This window comes from Eschrichtius robustus, chromosome 12 (assembly GCF_028021215.1).
Source record: "Eschrichtius robustus isolate mEscRob2 chromosome 12, mEscRob2.pri, whole genome shotgun sequence".
Classification (NCBI taxonomy): domain Eukaryota; kingdom Metazoa; phylum Chordata; class Mammalia; order Artiodactyla; family Eschrichtiidae; genus Eschrichtius; species Eschrichtius robustus.
Genome location: NC_090835.1, coordinates 73395483 through 73409289, shown reverse-complemented (window position 1 = coordinate 73409289; position 13807 = coordinate 73395483). Strand labels below are relative to the sequence as shown.

The 13807-nt window shown below is 47.9% G+C and overlaps 1 protein-coding gene across 2 annotated transcripts in view; it reads right to left on the bottom strand.

Moving 5' to 3' along the window:
* DAAM2 (dishevelled associated activator of morphogenesis 2) overlaps window positions 1-6369 on the bottom strand; it is a 112460-nt gene extending 106091 nt beyond the window's left edge. The window contains exon 1 of one of the 2 annotated variants that reach the window (XM_068558108.1): window positions 6289-6369. The gene's annotated coding sequence lies outside the window, so the exon portion shown is untranslated. Of the gene's footprint in view, window positions 1-5608; window positions 6122-6288 lie in introns of those variants that run through there. The other variant, XM_068558109.1, reaches the window with a different exon arrangement.
* Between the last annotated feature and the right edge of the window lie 7438 nt (window positions 6370-13807).

The window sequence follows — 13807 nt, the reverse complement described above, 5'->3', positions numbered from 1 at the left end:
GACCCCCTTTACCTCGAAAGCCTCACGTCAGTCCTTCTCCCTCCCACCAACTTACCGACTGATTATTTTTCCTACCACATCCCTTATTCTGTTCGTGACACTAGATTTAGATTCTGACTTTAGTTCTCCTTCATACTGGGGAGTTGCCAGGAACTACAACCACGGCCATCACAGGTGGGATAGCTAACGTCTGCTGAGTGCTTACTCTAGGCCAGGGGCTGGCAATCTTCGCAACCAACCTGTGAGGGCGGTATTACTTATTAACCTCCCCATTTTTCAGATAAGAAAACTGAGGCTCAGAGAGGTGAAATAATATGCAAGGTCTTACAACAGGTAAGTGGCGGAGACAGGGTTCCAACACACGTCTGTCTGATTCTAGAATCCGTATTCTTGACCACCAGGCTGTAACAACCCTCCCTACGCTACCCTTGCTCTGGTCACTCTGAGAACCAGGGCAGGAGCCATCAAAATTTTTCTGTTAAGGGGCCAGACAGTAAATATTTTCAGCTCTGCGAACTACACAGCCTCTGTTACAACACTCAACTCCACCCTTTTCACATGAAAGCAGCCACAGACAACACATAAAGAAACGCCATGGCTATATGCCAATAACATACAAGGCTTGTTTACTTACATGACAAGGCGACAGGCTGGACTTGGCTGCTGAAATTGTCAGCTCCTCATCTATAGTAGTTCATTCATTCAGCCAGTGTTCACTGAGTGTCTACCTTATGCCCAGCACATTCTAGGTTCTGGGTAGAGAGAGAACCACGCAAGTCTCCACCCTCATGGAGCTTAAATCCTAGCAATGATTTGGTTGTTTGTTTCACCTGTGCTTGATACCCTGATTCCTCACCTTGGTCCTCTTCACGATTCCCTTAGACCCGTGGCTCTCAACTTACACTTCACATCACCTGGGGCGCTTGTAGAACAATCAGTGCCTGGGCCCCCCACCCCAGAGATTCTAATTTAATTGGCCTGGGGTGGGGGGGGTCCGGGCACTGATAATTTTACAAGCTTCCCAGGTGATGGGTTGAGACATACTGCTTGGGTAGCTGCTTACCTCCTGTTTCTTCCACTTACTGTGTGAAATAGAGGAAGCCTTTTTTTTTTTTTTTTGAAAGGTAAAGATGATTTTTTTTTAACATCTTTATTGGAGTATAATTGCTTTACAATGTGGTGTTAGTTTCTGCTGTATAGCAAAGTGAATCAGCTATACCTATATATATATCCCCATATCCCCTCCCTCTTGCGTCTCCCTCCCACCCTCCCTATCCCACCCCTCTAGGTGGTCACAAAGCACTGAGCTTATCTCCCTGTGAGGGGAAGTCTTTTAAGCCCCCAGTTTGAGCTGTAAAATGTGGATAACACGCATCTCATAGGATTGTTATGAGGATGAAATGAGGCCACATGCTTTTCAACCTGTAGGCTGCTATACAAATGTCAGGTATTATTGTCATCGTGCCATTATTTTTCAGTTTTAATGCTAGGTCCTACCTCAGTGGTTTCCCTCCCCTGTTTTGACCTCGGTTCTTTGGACCCAAGACAGTGTTTGGGATTTCTAAAGCAAGCTCTATGCGCAGCTCACTAATGGCCCAGGTTTATGGGTAAGTGAGCTGGTGGTCTTTCCTCTGTTCTAGTAGAGCATCGCATGGGACTGCCACTTGTCTGGCATGGGGAGCGCAGATCTGTGCCCCACTTTTATAGTGAAGGTCTCCATCTCCAGGCAGGGATAGCTGACCTTTAAGCACTGTTGTGAAGCCTTGAATAAGTGGCTTATTTACTTTGACTCATGGACAAAAGTCCAAACCCATGTACTTTCATGAGCTTAGAACTAAAAAGGGAAGGACATTACCATTTTGCTGAGCACTGGTCACTGTGCTAGGTTCTTCCCATATATTATTCCATTTCATCTTCAGAACAACCCTGGGATGTGAGAACACCTCTTGTTCTCATTTGACAGATGAAGAAGACTCAGAGGCTGAACAGCTTGTGACCCGACGGTTCCGGAACTCAAACCTGGGTCTTGTTGATTTTGAAGCTCTTTGCACAGACCCGTGGGGCATCCTACAAAGAATTTAGCTCCTCTTCAGCCAGGATTCAAAGAGCTACCAAACTCCCTCGAGTTTCTCTTTCCCAGGTTTCTTTCTTTTCTTTTCCTTTTTTCGAGGGGGAGACCCAGAAAGAACTCCACAACACCTGCTAATGCCCATAGTCTGACAAGTCTCACCCAGCACTCGCAGGATAATCCACGGGTCGAAAGAGAAGGCATTTCCTCACTGCACAGCATTTGGACGGTGCAGTTTTAAAACCTCATAATGAAACAAGAAAACAAACAAACCAGAAAAATGTGAGGAGAGAGTTTGGAGAAATAGATAGTGCCAGGAGTGAGGAATTCACTGACCCCCAATCTGGGCCATCTCAAGAGAAGCTGGCCACTGGCTGAGCCTCTTAAAAGCTGAAAAGTCATCCCAGGCCATGGTTAAAGAGCGAGTTTGTACAAAGCAGAAACAAATGCGATCTTCAAAGTCTTAAATGTCAACTTGAAGGATAACTTAGAAGCTCTGAGATGGGCCAAGAGAACCTGCAGCTGCTTTCTCCACATCAGATGCTCCTTCCGTCCTTTGGACCAGCCACGCCACACCAGCAGACAGTGTGTCAGTCTGGGAGGGGGCAGCCTCCCCAGCCCATGCCCACCAAGATGTTTACAGATGGCTGAAGCTTCCATTTTTACAACCCATCAGATTCTCCCCTCTCACTCTGACCCGAGCACGCTTGAGGAGCAGTGACTGCCTCTGACCTCGGGCCTGTCCTTCAAGACTCCATTGGTCCTTGATCTTCCCGTCTCCCTCCCACCTTCCCACCCGCTGCCCCGCGCCACACACACACAACTGGCTCTGCTGCCCTCCTCCCTCCCAAGAGCTCAAACACAGGAGTGGTTTCCAGACCAGATATCCAGGATGCCTGGTGCCCTCTCCCGCCCCTCAGGTTAACGAACCGGCCACGCTCCCGGATAATCCCCACTAGCCGATGTTTCTAGTGGGAGAAAGTAAGGGTGACCCGAGCCCTAGAAACTTCACCCAGCGGCCTTCAATAATGGAAAATACGTAGCCAGATTTGGGGAGAGGTCCTTTCCAAACCACACGGGCTCCTGATGGCTAAAAAACTGGAAAATAAAATTATGGGATTCCCTTTATGAAGGGTCTACAACGTTCCTAGCTCTGTTTTAGTCCCTTTGCATAAATAGCATGTTTGTGACAACCTTGTGAGGTAAATATCATCTGAGGCTTAAGCTCAGATGGAATAAGTAACGTATCCCAGGTTACTAGTTCTCTCCCAGGGCAGACTGCTCTGATGTCTGTACTCTTCCTGTTGTGCCAGGCTGCATTTGAAGTCCAGAGCCAAAGGACACAGGGTCCCTGAACACAGAGACTCTGGCTGTGGAAATTTAGAGGGTCATCTGCTGTCAAAGCCAAGGACATCCTCCAAGCGGTTCTTTCTGTCAGGTGCCTTTGCCCCTTGCCCCTTGGACCTTCTGGAGAGCCTGAGAATGCACCCTAAGCATTCTGATCTCAGAGAGATGACCAAAGAGTGGGCCAGAAGCTTGAGCTGATAGAAGAGCCAATGAGCAGGCTTCCATATCGGCCCAAGAGTCAGTGGCCTGAGAATCCGTCCCGGGTCTGAAGTTGGTGAAATGTTCCCCGGAGCAAACTGAAAAGGGTTAGGATTCCACTGACCCTCCGGAGAGGGTGATGAAAGAGGTGAGAGCCCAGTTCTCACCCTCAGCTGTCCCTGAGGCATCCTGTGCTGGGACAAGAGACCACCCTAGATTCCCAGGTGGGTCCCTTCCACCCCTGGGTACTCAGCCTTCTATGTGTAAATGGTGGGGATGAGTGGGAATATTTAAATCATTACTTCCATCGGCTGCACTGTAAGAAAGACGCCAGCCTGGGCCTACTGATGATCTTTGCACCCTCCTGACCGCCTACACTTCGCCCCGCCCTCTTCTTTACCTCTGGATCCAAGGCTTTTCAGTAATGGCAAAAGTTTAACCTGTTTTGTGTCAAAAAACTTTGGGGACAGGGGGTTGGGAAAGAAGACTGGGGAGGGGACATTTTCCCACAGAAAGCAGTAGTCTTTCAACCTCCCCTACACTCACCAAAACTAAAAACCTCCACCTCCACCGGCCTTTCTACTGGTCACCCCCCTCACACCCTCCCCGTTCCTGAACTCCTGACTCTCTTCTCAGTTCTAAGGCCCAGGAGAAGTTTCTCTCCTCTTTTTGTCCTGATGGGGGCACGAGTATTCCCTCCGCATCTGAGGGTCTGGACGAAAAGCTCTGTAAACTCAGCTACGAGTTAGGAGCCGCAGCGTGCAACTACCAGGGAACAAGACAGTCATAGCACAGTTGTTGTTTTTTGTTTTTAAAAAGGGAGAGATGGGGCTCAATGCAGCTCCCAGAGCAACTGAGAAATGGCCCGTTTACGCTTCCAGGCCTGAGGCCACGACCACCCCACGCAGTCACCGATACAGAAACAAGCGCCTACACGTGCATCTCGCGGGTACCCCACTACCCATGCACACGCACTTTTGTTTACACGGCCCTCAGCGCGATTTCCTTCTTCTCTGCACTCAAGTTGAAGACATACTCCTGAAGTTAAAGGAGTCTATAGCTGACATTGCTGTCTGCTCCGTCTTTCATAGCTCTTCCCTAGGGGTCAATTTGTATAATTTCTAAAATCCTTCCCAAATCTTCGACTTCCTGTGGGTCCGTTTCTGTATCCAGATTTCCTCCCTGTCCCTCTATTGTTATTCTCTCCTTTTTTCTAGGACACACGGAGAGTCCAGTAATCTTCCCCCCACCCAAACATTGTAGGTTGGTTCTGTTGCAAAATACAAAACCAGAGACGCGGGTGGGATGAAGCTGAAAGGGCTCTCTTTGTGGAACAACTACTGACATCCAGTGCGTGCACTGGGCAACCCAGGGCTGGTGGATCCATACAGCCCCGCGTCCGCCTACACTCAGTAGGGCACAATTCCCGCTCTACGACCTAGGGGAAATCCATTCCCTCCTTCTGCCAACTTTTCAGAGAAATCCAAGAAATTGACACCAAACTCGGAAGGGCCGGGAGCAACACAAAACTTGAAACTATTTAAAGATGAGAAGTTGCTCTCTTTCCCTTGTAGGCTTTAAGGAAAATCTCCAGGGACTCTTTCCTGGAGAGGTGTGATTTTTTTTTTTTTTTCCTTCCCACCTTCCCAGGAACTTTGCAAATCCACCACAGGACTGTGGAAAAGTGGCCAAGGCAGAGAGAGAAGAGTTAAATCAAGCCCAGACCTCAACAATCTGTGTTCAATTTTGATAAAAATCTCTCTCCCTCTCCCCCACCACTCCCCTTCCTCCACCCCACAGCTCAGACATGTTTCTTTATGTTACGAGCTTGCATCTTGTTTGGGGCACCAGGGCGCTCCCAGAAAACCCTCAATGGCCCCCACCGTGGGCACATGTGGCAGACACGTCCCTTCCACTCTCCGGCAGGGCTGGACACAGAGCCTCAGTCCTGGCCACCACCTCCTCCTCCTCCTCCCCCGACCTCTTTGCAATTACCTGCCTCCAGACCAGATCCTTCCCGGTTAAGTCAAAGCCGCACTGCCTGGCGCTGTCAGGGCCACAGCAGGCGGACGGATGGGCAGCAGTCGCAGGTGCTGGGATTCCCCACTCAGGACCCCTTTCCTGGGATGCTTCTTCCCTCTCCCGAGTCCCACTGCTTCTGAGAGCAAGAACCTCCCCGCTCCCTCTGCCCAGCCTGCTGGCCAGGAGCCAGGCTTGCAAGTGGGAGCCGGGGGGCTTGTAAAGAGTTAAATCACCCGAAGGAACCGGGAAAAGCCACCACCAAAAAGTTGTCAGTTTGGGGGCCACCGGCTATGTCTGTCCACTTGTGACAACAAGGAATCAGATTTCAAAGCCACAAACATTGTTTTTTAAAGTTTTCCAAAGACATTTCCTGTGTCCAGATGTGCCCATTCAGATAGACACGCAAATCACACCCATCGGCGCAGACGCGCACGCAGGCCCGGGGAGCCCCACTCAAGTATCCTCGGCGGCTCCTGCAAGCACTTTGGAGAAACAAAACAGGCAGCCCGCAGAGCCGCTGCCTTTCCAATCCCCTTTCAGCGTAGGAAAGAAAGTAGAGGGCGAGAGAAGTGGGGAAGTGCCCCGGAAAGTCTCCCGCGGTCTCCCCGCCCCCGACGCGAAGCAGGGAGGAGAGCCGGATGGCCGCCACTTACCCCGGGGCGCCCATGGCGCGTCCGCCGCTCCCGCAGCCCCGCGCCCGGCTGCGCGCCCGCCGCCCGCCGCGCCGGCTCCGCGCTGAACTGAGTTCGCCGTCTTCCGACCGAAACCTCGCCGCTCCCCCTGGGCCGGCCTCGCGCCCCCCCGCCCCGCTCTGACGTCAGGCGTCTTGGAGCGGGATATTTATGGCAAGGATACTCTGAATTCTCCCTAGGTAGAGTTCTGATTGCAGTTCCTTGGGATTTGTAATTTTCACACTTTCAGACAGAAAGCAGGGGAGGGAGGAAGGGAGAGCGCAGCCGGCAGGGCGAGGCAGACAATGAGGGTAGCTGTTTCTAACGCTGGCGAGGAGCCTCCTCAGGGCTCCCTCTGTTTTGCAAACATGTAAGGGTCAAGGAGGCAGAAGTGGTGACCTAGGGGGTGGGTGGGTTTCTCCTCCCTCCTCCCCTGGTCTGAGCCGGCTGGGAAGTCAGGTGCTGGGGGTAGGTGGGGAGACTTCTCCTTCGACCAAGTCCCTTCATGGGACACTAAGTGCCAGGAAGGTGCTAGGGCAAGAAAGGGGATAAATCAGGAAGAACAGAACAGCTAATTAGAAGCCCTGGTCCACACCCTGACAACTTTTCCATTTCTCCTTTGGGAGTGGGTGTGTGAAAAAAAAGTTTCTTTTTATTAAATTATGTTCCACACTCCCTGCCTCTGTATAGCTTTTCCAACTCAGTACCAGTCAGTTCATCTTACTTCATTGCTTATGTACAGAGTTTGAGCCGTTTACAATAGCTCTTATTCATACTTTTTAAAATTGCTTTTAATTTTTTTTCTTAAATGTGATTGAGATCCATCTGCTGGTCTGGACTGGAAATTGCCTTAGTTAAGAACAACTGTCTCCTCCATGACGGACACCATCCTCAGGGTGAGTCTGGATCTTCTCTGTTTACCCCCACGCTCCCAGGAGTGAGCAAGCGGATGGTGCCCATGCTGGGTGTTGACCCAGGTAGAGTTTTCTAGGTCTGGATTCTGATGGTCATCTGTTTCTCCATCTAGCTGAAGGGGTTTAGGGAAATGGCTTGGTTTAAAGGCCATCTTTGAAGAGTAGAGAGAAAGAGAGTGTAATGCCTTATCCTACATGGTTCCCAAAGATTAGAGAATGAACTGAAAAATGACATGCACGGGATGCAAATTGCTTGTACAGTTGGATAACATAAGTGTGTAGGTATTCAACTCCCCATTAGGGAGAATGAGCACGGATGACCGCAAATCCTCACAAAAACAACACAACTCCAGTGAGCTTCCTGTTAGCCCAGGTGGGGGTGTGGTTCTAACCACAGTTACGGTGAAGCAGAGACTCTAGGACTTGGAATGCGTTTACCCCTTTGGCAGCAGTTGGTTAGGGCTGATTGCCAAAAGGAGCCAAGCCTTGGGGCTGGGCCTCTTGGTGGGAGACAGCCAAGATGTTCTGGTCCAAGCCACAGAGGGCCCAGAGCCCTGCTGTTTGGTCACTGTCAAGTTGCCCTCCTAAGCATCATACCCACTGCCACATCCCTCCATCCCCTTCCTCACATCAAAGTTCCATTGGCAAGGTGAGCTCTGCTCTGTGGTGGACACTGCACATTGGCTTCCAAAAGCCATTGACAAGCCCCTTCTCCCTTGCCTTCCTCAACTAAAGAAACTGGAAGCCTACAGTATTCACCATCCCAGACTCCCTTGTAGCTAGAGATGGCTATGAAACCCAGTTCTGGACAGTGAGGTTGGCATGCAGAAGGCAGAGGTCAGCTTCCACAGAGACTCTTTAGGAAAAAGTCAGATTCAGATGGCATGCCCCTTCGACCCTTTGACAACTCGCTATTCCTCCTTCCCCCATTTCTTCTCTCTTAGGACATAGATATGATGCCTGGAGGTACAGCAGCCATCTTGCAACCTCGAAAACAAAAGCCACTCACTTCAGGATGGCGGAGCGGGAAAGTAAAAGGAGCTGAGGCCCTAGATGACATCCATAAGTGGCTGAACTTTCCTCTGACTCCTTGTCAGGTGAGAAAAACTCCTATGTGTTCAAGTTATAATAGTTGAGTCTTGTGTTTTTTACAGCCAAGTATAATCTTACCTGATATACTCCCATCTATCCACCAAAATATAATATTGTGACGGTTCCTGAGCATTAGCTCATGAGCACGACAGTTCTTTTTAACCTTATGCTGACATCATTCTTTATAGTTTTCAAAGCCTATTCACATATATCTCCTGTGAACCTCACAATCTGGAGAAGTATCACTATAACCTCCATTTTTTATATAAGAAAAGAAGCCAGATTTGATAAATATCCTGCCCAAGATCACACAGTCAGCAAAATAAGGGACCCTTGGATTCTAACCTAGTTCTTTTGACTCCAATTCTATGTATTTTCTGCAACAAATTCAGTAACACAACAACAAAGTCCAATAAAGAATCCTTATTACTGCTAAGTCGGCATGAATTCGATTTAATTCAACCAAGAAGAAAGAGATTGAAAGTAAATTCTGGAACTAGAAAGTGTCACAGCCCACCTGGGGAATTAAGTCCAGTCCGTCGTCACCCTGAACCCCTCTCACCTTCCAGCTATACTCTGACATCCTGCCCTGAATCCCTTAGAAAGTTGCTCTTTCTAAGGTCACATGGCCTTTTAGTTGAATCCAGTCTTGTCACTCTTCATTGTCACATCCTTTGAGATGTTTACACCACCCCTTTCTTGAAGCACTCCCCTCTCTCAGGGACATCTTCCCAGCACGACAACTTCCCTTGTGCAGTTTCTCTTCCTGGTCCTTCTTCCACCTGGATGCGGATATTCCCCAGGGATCTGTCAGCCACCATCCTTCTCTTGCCCATCACTGACTCTCCTCTTGTGATTTCCTCCTTTCTTGTGAATCCCACCACAGGCTCCACGACTGTCTGGGAAAGTCAACCATTGTCTCTACGCCCAAATCTACATTCCAACCACCATTTTCCTCTCAACTTTAATCCTGCTTTCCAACTATTTTTGTCTATATTGCCCAGCGTATGGCAAGTAGTAGATAAATGGTATCTATTTTTAATGATTAGTGTAAAAAAGATGCAGGAAAGTGACTAAAGCATAAGAGGGTTTTGTGACTGACTCGTTTCTAGGATCAGGAGCTGTGGTGTGATCATTCTCCCTTGGAGATCACCCCACAGGCCAATCTACTTGTCCACAGTCAGAAGGAAATGTAGCAGAATTAATGGAAGTTAGCAGGAGCAGACACAACAGTAATGAAGAGGCAGACCTAATGAGAAATAGAATAACCTCGTTAACTCCTTTTAGAATGAACTCCCTTTAGAATATCCTCGTTAACTTATTCCAGGCAAAGTGAGAGAAAGAAAGGGATTAAAGATGAGGTGAGAAAGGGCCAGAGACTTAGAGGTGGTGGGCGATGATGGGAACAGGGGAAGAATATTCCAGGTCTGGGGGAGGGGGCGTGTCTCCATCCCTCCCCAGGTGAGCTTACTTGGGTTCTGTTGGGAAGAGGAGCAGGTGAAGCTTATAAAATATGTGGCTCTCAATGCGAAGAGGCTGTTTTTGAGGTTGGTGAGCCCTGAAGAATCTGTAAAGTGGGAGGGCCCCTTCCAAGATCATCTGGTTCAGATGAAAGATGGAGCCCCTACCCCCAACACTATCACACACAGAACCCTAATGTAGGGGGTGGTAATCTCCTATTCTCAAGACTGCCCCAGGGGTTGGGGGTGGCTCCATCTTTCTTCATGTCAGTCACCTGCATATCCCAGGAATGTTCCCTGAACACACAGTGAGGCTCTGTGCAGCACACTGCTCATCTGGAAAATTCCAGCTGCTCCCAGAGGGATCCTCAAATAGTTCAGCGAGCTTGTCCCTGCTTCCAAAGCCAACCATGTACTTCCAAGGCCCAGCTGACTCGTGGGAGAAGTAGGCTTTACAAAGGTCCCTCCTTGCCCACTTCCCAGGGCCAGAGCTCCTAGTCTATACCACACAGATCCCAGGAGCACTCAGCAAAGACCTTGTGAAGGATCAATGAGAATCCCATGAGTAGCCATCCAATCAATGTGATGATTAACAGATGCCCTTCCCCAATTTACTGACACGGGCTAAAGAAGATGGTGAAGAGAACTCAGGTGTTAGAATCAGAGACGCTGGTTAAATCCCCAGCCTTGCCTCTCACTGCTATGTGAGCTCAGCATAGCAGGTAACTTTCTGAAGCTTAGTGTTTGTGATGGTTAATTTTATATGTCAACTTGGCTGGGCCACAGTGCCCAAATATTTGGTCAAACATTATTCTGGATATTTCCATGAGGGTGTTTTTTGGATGAGATAAACATTTAAATTGCGGAACCTCTATAATGTGGGTGGGCCTCATTCAATCAGTTGAAGGCCATAATAGAACAAAGGCTGACCTCCAGGATTCTGCCAGCAGACAACCTTCAGACTTGAACTTCAACTCTTCTCTGGATCTCCAGCCTGCCAGCCTACCACATCCGATTTGGAGCTCATCAAGCCTCCACAACTACATGAGCCAATTCCTTAAAATCTATCTGTCTATGTCTATTTATACACACACACACACACCACACACACACACACACACACACACATCCTGTTGGTTCTATTTATCTGGAGAACCTTGACTAATACAGTTTCTCAGCAATAACATGGGATGAAGAACATTCCATCCCAAAGGATTGTTGACAAGGTTAAATGAGGCAAATGGATTGAAAGTCCCTACTTCAACGAGTTCTTCTGAGACTGGAGAGGAAGAGGAACACTCAGAATTGTGAGGTCTCTCTCATTCCACCACTGAGGCTGTCGGAATCCACCTGCTGACCCCAGGCTCTGCTCAGGGAAGTGCCAAACTTTGTATCAAGGGTGCTGGTAATGCCTAGAGGGCAGAAGAAGCTTGTTGTAAACTGGGCCCAGTTCAGCACAGACACATCACACATCAGGTGTTTTGATCATGGGCCCGTCCTGCTTCTTTCACCTATATTGAGGGATGTAATCTCCATTGATTAGAACAGGCCTCCTGGACTTCCATTAACCAACAGTAACTTCTAAAGCTACAACTTAAGAAAGAAGGTCAGAGGTATCACAGTTTCTTCCTGGAAAGGACCTGCCAATAGGACATGAACTGCTTGAAGATGTTTTAGGTTCTCATCATGGTGGGAGGTTTGTAGAAAGGCATTAGAATATGGCATCAGAAATGCCTGGTTTCTAATCCCAGCTGTAGCTCTCACAGCTAGTAAGAGCATCATTTAGCTTCTCTGAAAATATATGGAATAATAGGAGGCTCAACCCCATCGTGCCAGAGTGAGGATTGAATTATAGAATGTTTGTAATTACAGATGGCCATTATTCTTACATGCCTCTTCCTCTCTTTGCCTTTTCCCATCTCCCCCCCCCAACCCCACACACACAGCTCTTCTGTTAGTTAATACCAAGAATGCACTTAACATTAATGTACAATTCACTAGGTTCCTGACATCCAGCTCTCTGCAAACATCTTTGCCTGGAGTTTGCCAGGAAACCTCCCCTGGCTCAGACATGACCACACCAAATAGGCAGCGATTGGAAAATTGCCCCCATAAAGGCTGTCTCCTTCCGAGGCGCAGGACTGCATTTCTGAGAAGGCTTCTCAGGTTGTTTGCAGCGGCTTTGAGGGTCGGCTCTGCTGCCTTGCCTACGTCAAAATCCTAAGTGTTTAACCACAAGACACACAATCCTGGGACATCGTGGCGGCAGCCCTCCACCCCCACGGCAAGGCAGGCTGTGCATGTGTCTAATCCGGTATGTGGCCCCCCCCGGCAGAGGCCAGTAAGGCACTACACCTGGCCAGATGTGGGATGGGATATGGTACACAGTGTGCAGAGTGCTTGAGTGGGTGAGAAACGGGGTGGAATTCCTTCCTGACCCCCATAAACAATGTGTGATCAGAGCCCAGGGTCCCCAAGGCCATGCCCACGAGTAGCCACAGCTGCTTATGTTATTTCTGGAGCCAGAGTCCTTGCAGTCAGGGCTGCATACAAACTCCCATGACAGTCCCATTTTCAGTAGTTCAAAACCCTTTGAAAAATAATGCTCAGGGCTAAGTGCTCCAGTCAGCTTCAAGGTGACATTGTATTTTGAAATGTTTGAGAGAAAGAAATCTTCCCAACTGACCTATACTGGGAATGAAAATGGGTAACACACACACACACACACACACACACATACGCTCATTTTTCTCCATTGAAAAATAATTTGAGACTGCTTACAATCTTTGGGTCTGTGTGACTTTGGGCTGGCGTATAGGTGTGTATGCAACTGATCAGGGATTTTTGGAAGACTAAGGGACATCAGGAGAAGCATGACACATTTCATCATTCGGTGGTTTTGTCTTTTAAAGGAAAATATCTTAAAAATGGTAGAGTGATGATGTTAGGAATCTGTTCTTAATTACCACTCAGTAACTTGGCAATCTGTTTTATCCCATTCATTTCTTTTGGAAAGTTCTCAGCAACTCATCTCTTCAACTGTGTGTGTATACAGTCACACACACAGAAATAAAGAAAGAGAAAACCCACCCTGGTTGCCCTTGGAGAAAGCAAGGACATTTGCGCACCTACTGAATCCTCCTGCAAATAGTCATAAGCACAGATTTACAGACACTGGGGAGTTTCAAAAACACCCAATAGGCTTGTTTGATTGATGCATATATGTGGTTTGGGACTAGTATAGGGACCTTTTCTTACTTTCTTTAAAAGAAAGAAACAGTAGCAGAAGCAGCAGCAAAGAAATCCTTCTTGAATGCTATTTATTCACTCATCCTGCTAAGTCTGAGGCACTGTGGTAAGCCCTGGTGATGCAAAGTTGCATTAGATGGGATTTCCATCAATAAGAAATTCAATCTAGTGGAGGGAAAGAAAGCTCAGCTACATGCAGGTTAAAAAAAAAAAAAAAGTAAAAGCACATGAAACTTTCAGAATCACTGTGGTTAGGATGAGGTGAAGGTCAATAGTACACTGCCTGTCTTTGGATGAATAAGAAAATACCTTCCCTTTCCACTGGTACCTTGCAGGCCAGTTGCAATTCCAGGCCAAAATGCAGTTTCCAAAATACATTCTATAGAATGCTAAGCCCTTTAAATGGCTTGCCGAAAAAGGCAGAAGGAGTGTTCCTCATGATCAAATAAGTTTGATAAAAACTATATATTCTACCCCCATCCTTGGAACTGCACAGCGCCTATTAGCATATGGAAAGTTCTGAGAAGGCCCACAGCAAAAGAGATCTGCTGAACTTAGCTCAGTACAGTATTCCCCAAAGTTATTTCCTCACAGGACCCATTTCTCACATAACATCTATGAACATCCCATGACTTTCAGAAACATTGTTTAGTCTGAAGGGGACCAGAAGAAGTCTCTAAAAATAAACACAATTGTAATGGGATGCTGAATTGGAATTTTTAATGAGGCAGCAAGATGCAATGGATAAGAAATTATAAAATAATGTTTCAGAGTGAGAAGTGGATT